Source organism: Balaenoptera borealis (genome assembly GCF_965194805.1).
Source record: "Balaenoptera borealis genome assembly, chromosome: 2".
NCBI lineage: Eukaryota > Metazoa > Chordata > Mammalia > Artiodactyla > Balaenopteridae > Balaenoptera > Balaenoptera borealis.
In genome coordinates, this window is record NC_138867.1 from 71,893,363 (window position 1) to 71,900,054 (window position 6,692).

The 6,692-nt window shown below is 40.8% G+C and overlaps 1 pseudogene across 1 annotated transcript; it reads left to right on the top strand.

Moving 5' to 3' along the window:
- Positions 1-4,404: 4,404 nt before the first annotated feature.
- Positions 4,405-6,396, top strand: LOC309621860 (tubulin beta chain pseudogene; annotated as a pseudogene). The gene has a single exon. The product of its transcript is annotated as a tubulin beta chain pseudogene (transcript).
- The last annotated feature ends 296 nt before the right edge of the window (positions 6,397-6,692 follow it).

The window sequence follows — 6,692 nt, forward strand, 5'->3', positions numbered from 1 at the left end:
AAACACAACTATGTAAACATCACCAAGGTCGAGGAAGAGAAGTCCACTCATGTCTCCTCCTCCCTAAGGGTAACTACTATCCTGACTTCTAACACCATTAGTTTACCTATTTTCAATCTTTACATAAATGGAATCAACAATATATATTTTTTGTGCGTCTGTCCTCTTCTCTTGAAATCGATTCATGTTGTTACATGTAATTGAAGTTCATGAAAGTTTATTGCAGGAGAGTGTTTGAGTGTATAAATATGCATAATTTATTTATCCTTCTTACTGTTGTCAAGTATTGGTTGTTCCCAGCTTGTGGCTATTTTGAATAATGGTACCATGAACATTCTTAAACATGTATTTTTGTGTCAATATCTATTGGTCTTATTGCTAGAAGTACAATTGGATATTAAGTAATTAGTTATGGATACATACAATTTTAGTAGATAATGTTAAGCAATTTCCTAAAGTGCATTTTATCAACTTTAACTCTTACCAATTGGGTATAAAGTGTTCCAATTGCTCTGCATCAGTCTTTGTAAATTTTAGCCATTTTATTGAATATGTAGTGATATCGAGAGGATTTAATTTACGTTTTTCTGATGACTTAAAGTTGAACACCTTTTCATATGTTTATTGACCATTTGGAGATGGTCTTTGTGAAGTACCTCTTCAAGAATGCATTCTTCTATTGAATTATCAGTGTCTTTTTTTCTCACTGATTTCTAGAAATTCTTTCTATATTTTGGGAATGAGACTTTTGTCAACTGCATGTATTGCAAATGTCTTCTCATACTATGTGGTTTACCTTTCACTTTCTTCAATAGTGTCTTCTGATGATTACAATTTCTTAACTTTAATGTAGTCTGATTTATTAATATTTTCATTTATGGTTAATGCTTTTTGTCTCTTATTGAGAAATCTTTCCACATGGAAAGATCATGAAGATCTTGTTTTATGTTACCTTCTAGACATTTTATTAGTTTACTACTTACATTTAGCTCTACTATCCAACTGGACTTAATTATGGTGCAAAATAGGGATCAAGTTTCATTTGTTTCCCATGTGAATAGCCAGCTGACCTGGCACCATCTATTGAAAAGACCATCTTTCCACTTCTCTTCTATACTGCAACTTTTATCACAAATCAAGAGTTCATGTTTGTGTGTGTCTAGTTCTAAATTCTCTGTTCTGTTCCACTGATCTATTGCCAATTATTTTGGCTTTCAGCCCAGATATTCAGTAGTACAAGTTGTCCATGTTTTTCTTCTGCTTTAAGAGTATTTTGGATATTCTTAGCCCTTTGCATTTCCACATAAATTTTAGAATCAGCTTGTTAACTTTAACAACAGTAACAATGAAAAACTCATTCAGGTTTTGGTTGTGATATAAATCTATAAATGAATTAGGGGAGAACCGACATCTGTACAATACTGCGTCCTCCAATCAGTGAACGTGGTACACACATCCATTGATTTATGTCTTTAATTTCTATCAATAATGCTTTACAGATTTGTGTGTAGATGCCTTACGTATCTATCATTAAATATATATCCAAGAGTTTTATATTTTTAATGCCACCACAAATAAACACTTTATTCTGTTATGTAGAAACGTATAAAAATTTATATGTTGAACTTGTACCCAGGAAACTTGCTAAACTTATTAACTTCATAACTTATCTGTAGACTGTTTTGGATTTTCAATGTATGCAATTACATTGTATAAGAATAACAACATTTCCATTTCTTTCTTTTGAATCCTTATAGCTTTTAATTTTTCTTTGCCTACAGAACCTTACTTCTGTAAGGTTTTCCTGTCTCATTCCTCGTCCAGAGGAAAGCTTTCAACAGTTCTCCTTTAAGTATGATGCTTGCTGTATGCTTTTTGCAGATGTCCATAACCAGATTAAGGAAGTTTCCCTCTATTCCTGGTTTGCTGAAGTTTTTTATCATAAAGAGATGTTGAATTTTATCAAATTATTTTTCTGTATCTATTTTTCTCTTTTATTCTGTTAATGTGGTAAATCACACTAATTGACTTGCAAATGTTAAACCAAACTTTGATTTCTGGGTTAAAATCTATTTGATCATGATATAATATCCTTTTCATATATTGCCAGATTTAGTTAGATAACGAAATTCTAAAACAATGTTAGCAAAGTTCATGGATGAGATTGGCCTGATATTTGCCTTATACCAACCTTCTCAGGTTTTGGCGTTAAGGTTATACTGGCCTCATAAACATATTGAGGTGCAGTTAGTCTTTTTATTCTCTGGAAGACTTTGTGTCAAATTAGCATTATTTTTTCTTTTTATATTTGGTAGGATTTGCCAATAAGACCATTTAAATATGGAGTTTCCTTTTTGGTGAAGGTTTAAAATGCTGATTAAATCTAAAAATTATAGAATGGGAAGAAATAGCATCAGGCCTGAAAGCCATTCTCTCCTTTCACTGAAAGACACCTGGGTAGAAAGAAAGATGACCTAGTCGAGTAAACTTCGAGACCAAACTCAGTCCTTCTATGTGCCGTAAGTGCCCAGTATATCCTTCCTGAGAGCCATATCTATAGCAAGGAGAAATTTGCCATTTTCAGAATTATTTTTCCTTGATTGTGTTAAGAATTAAATGTTGCTACTGCAATTGTCCCTACTTTCCTTGGCTTTATTGTAAACATCTCCTTGTCAGGTTTTTTTTTTTTTTCTAATGTTCCCTTTTAGTCACCTCCCAGTGTCCAACAAAACAGGCTGATGGAATAGGAAAGGAATCAGAGAAAAATATTAATATATTAATACCTAGAATGCTATTCTCACAACATCCATGTATTCATTAGAAGAAAAAATGAATGATAGAAGCAAATTTGGGATATTATGCTAAGTGAAATAAGTGACAGAGAAAGACAAATATATGATCTAACTTATATGTGGAATCTAAAAAAAAAAAATTATAGAAACAGAATAGATGGTGGTTTCTGGGGCTGGGGGTGCGGGCTGAGAATGAGTGAAGACAGTCAAAGTGCACAAACTTCTAGTTATAAGACAAATACATCCTGGGGATGTAAGATACAGCATGATGACTGTAGTTAACGATACTGTATTATACACTTGAAAGTTGCTAACAGAGTGAATCTTGAACACTCTCACTACACACACAAAAAATTGTAATTATGTGAGTTGATGGATGGGTTAACTAATCTTACAGTGGTAAACATTTCACAACGTATACATATATCAAATCATTATGTTGTACACCCTAAATTTACGCAATATTATATGTCAATTGTATCTCAATAAATCTGGAAAAAAGATGCAAAACTTATTTGAAGTTGTCTTGTAATTAGCAGAAAAAGTGAAACTGCTCAGCCTTGAAAGGTAAGACCAAGTCAAGTCTCTTCCAATGTCACACTCGCATTCACCCACATTTGGCCTCCCAAAGGAAGAAGCAGGAGATAAATAAGATGCTTTAGTTGACAGTTTGATATGGGAAACACTTAACTTTTTGACGGTTTATCTCAGTCAGAATTCAGTGGTTATTTCCCATCATAGTCTAATAACACGAAAGCCATCATGTCACTGGTGTCACGCCCTTAGAAATGTGATTCAAGACAGTCACAGTGCTCTTCAACATGTTTTCTTCTTTCCTGATCTTTTTTAAACTGGCAACTTACATTTGAAGTGACTTTGAGAATGATTTTTTTTTCTTTCTTCATACAAAAAAGGAGGGGGGAGGGGGGAACATTCCCAAGCTTGTGCTATGAAATCCTTTTGGAACAAACCTAGTTTCTCAGTTAAGTGGTAATCAATATTGCTGCCAAACAAATTATCTTTCCAGTGAGACATAAAGTATATCTTTGTGTTTCCTAAAAATTTTAAAAGCTCTATATTAACCCTCTTAGGTTATGACATGGGCAAAATTATCAATAAAATCATAGCCTTTATGCAAAAGTCTCCAAGCTCTCTCAGAACCTTCCTGCCACCACATTAGAACCTCACTGTTCCAGCCTCCAGGGCCCATCCCATCCTTCCAGCCTGCGACCAGCAGCAGAGAAAAACTAATTACGTACCATTTTCTTGCCCCGTACACACTTTGAGGTGAGCAAAAAGATTAAACTTTAACAGTGAGGGAAATTGTGCACATCCAGGCCAGTCAGTGTGGCAATCAAATCGGTGCCAAGTTCTGGGAGGTGACCAGTGATGAACATGGCATCGACCCCACCAGCACCTATCACGGGGCTAGCAACCTGCAGCTGGACCACATCTCCGTGTACTACAGTGAAGCCACAGGTGGCAAATTTGTTCCTCGTGCTATCTTGGTGGATCTAGAACCAGGGACCACGGACTCTGTTCGCTCAGGTCCTTTAGGTCAGATCTTAAGACCAGACAACTTTGTTTTTAGTCAGTCTGAGGCAAGCAACAACTGGGCCAAGGGCCACTCTACAGAGGGGGTCAAGCTGGTTGACTCGGTCCTGGATGTGGTTCAGAAGGAGGCCAAGAGCTGTGACTGCCTGCAGGACTTCCAGCTGAGCCACTCGCAGGGAGGGGGCATGGGCTCTGGGATGGGCACCTTGCTCATCAGCAAGACTTGTAAAGAATATCCTGACCACATCCTGAACACCTTCAGTGTGGTGCCCTCACCCAAAGTGTCCGACACTGTGGTTGAGCGCTACAACGCCACCCTCTCTGTCCATGAGCTGGCGGAGAACACTGATGACACTTACTGCATTGACAACAAGGCCCTTTACGACGTCTGTTTCTGCACCCTCAAGCTGACCACGCCAACCTACAGACACCTGAACCACCTCGTCTCGGCCACCACGAGTGGTGTCACCACCTGCCTCTGCTTCCCTGGCCAGCTCAGTGCTGACCTCCACAAGCTAGCAGTCAACACGGTGCCCTTCCCACGTCTCCACATCTTCCTGCCTGGTTTTGCCCCTCTAACCAGCCATGGAAGCCAGCAGTATCGGGCCCTCCCTGTGCCCGAGCTCACCCAGCAGGTCTTAGATGCCAAGAACATGATGGCTGTCTGTGACCCCCGCCATGGCCAGTTACTCACTGTGGCTGCTGTCTTCCGTGGATGGATGTCCAGGAAGGAGGTGCATGTGCAGATACTCAACGTGCAGAGCAAGAACAGCAGCTACTTCATGGAATGGATCCCCAACAACGTCAAGACGGCCGTCTGCGACATCCCACTCCATGGCCTCATAACGGCAGTCACCTTCACTGGCGACAGCACGGCCATCCAGGAGCTGTTTAAGTGCATCTCAGAGGGGTTCACTGCCATATTCTGCCAGAAGGCCTTCCTCCACTGGTACACAGGTGAGGGCACGGATGAGATGCAGTTCACTGAGGCTGACAGCAACATGAACGACCTTATCTCCGAGTACCAGCAGTACCAGGATGCCACTGCAGAAGAGGAGGAGGATTTCAGTGAGGAGGCCGAAGAGGAGGCCTAAGGCCGAGGCCCCATGACCGCAGGCTTCTCAGTCCCCTCAGCCTTCTTCCCCAACTGCCCCTTTCTTCTCCCTCAGAATTTGTGTTTTCTGCCTCTGTCTTGTTTTTTCTTTTTGGTGGTGGTGGGGGGGGGTTCTAGAACACTGCCTGGTATATGATAGGTGCTCAATAAATATTTGTTGTTTGTTGACTGTCTCCTCGCTCTTTCCACTCTGGGGAACTTAGATTTCTGCCATTCCGGGTAACCCTGTATTTCCTTCTCGTGCCCACTCCTCCTACCTGTTCAGTTAACATTTCCCTCTCTGTTTTTGAGATAACTCTCCAAGAAGCCAAAAATAAATGGGAATTGAAAACAAAAACAAACCAACAAACAAAAACAAAAGCCTCCAAGACCTCCTGAACTGAACAATTCTGACCCTCCTTGGGCATGGCTCTGCCATTGGGTTACGAATCTTTTTAAGCTGCAGTGTTTTATATAAAATAAATATATTTTATTTAAATATATTTTTATACAAATGGAATTTCTATATTTCAAGGTAGAATTGTATGTAACTATGCAATTTGGTCAGTTGGATTTAGTTCAGTTGATCTTCATACCATAATATTAAAGGGTATGGAGATATAATAGTTCTAACACTCTTAGAAAGAGCTTTAAAAACTGCTAGGATGGGGGAGGAGCTTCAAGATGTCGGAAGAGTAAGACGTGGAGATCACCTTCCTCCCCACAAATACATCAGAAATACATCTACACGTGGAACTGCTCCTACAGAACACTTACTGAACGCTGGCAGAAGACCTCAGACCTCCCAAAAGGCAAGAAACTCCCCACGTACCTGGGTAGGGCAAAAGAAAAAAGAAAAAACAGAGACAAAAGAATAGGGATGGGACCTGCACCAGCGGGAGGGAGCCGTGAAGGAGGAAAGGTTTCCACACACTAGGAAGCCCCTTCACGGGCGAAGACTGCGGGTGGCAGAGGGGGGAAGCTTCGGAGCCATGGAGGAGAGCGCAGCCACAGGGGCGGAGGGCAAAGCGGAGAGATTCCCACACAGAGGATCGGTGCCAACCAGCACTCACCAGCCCGAGAGGCTTGTCTGCTCACCCGCCGGGGCGGGTGGGGGATGGGAACTGAGGCTCGGGCTTCGGAGGTCAGACCCCAGGGAGAGGACTGGGATTGGCTGCGTGAACACAGCCTGAAGGGGGCTAGTGCGCCACAGCTAGCCGGGAGTGTGTCCGGGAAAAAGTCTGGAGTTGCCA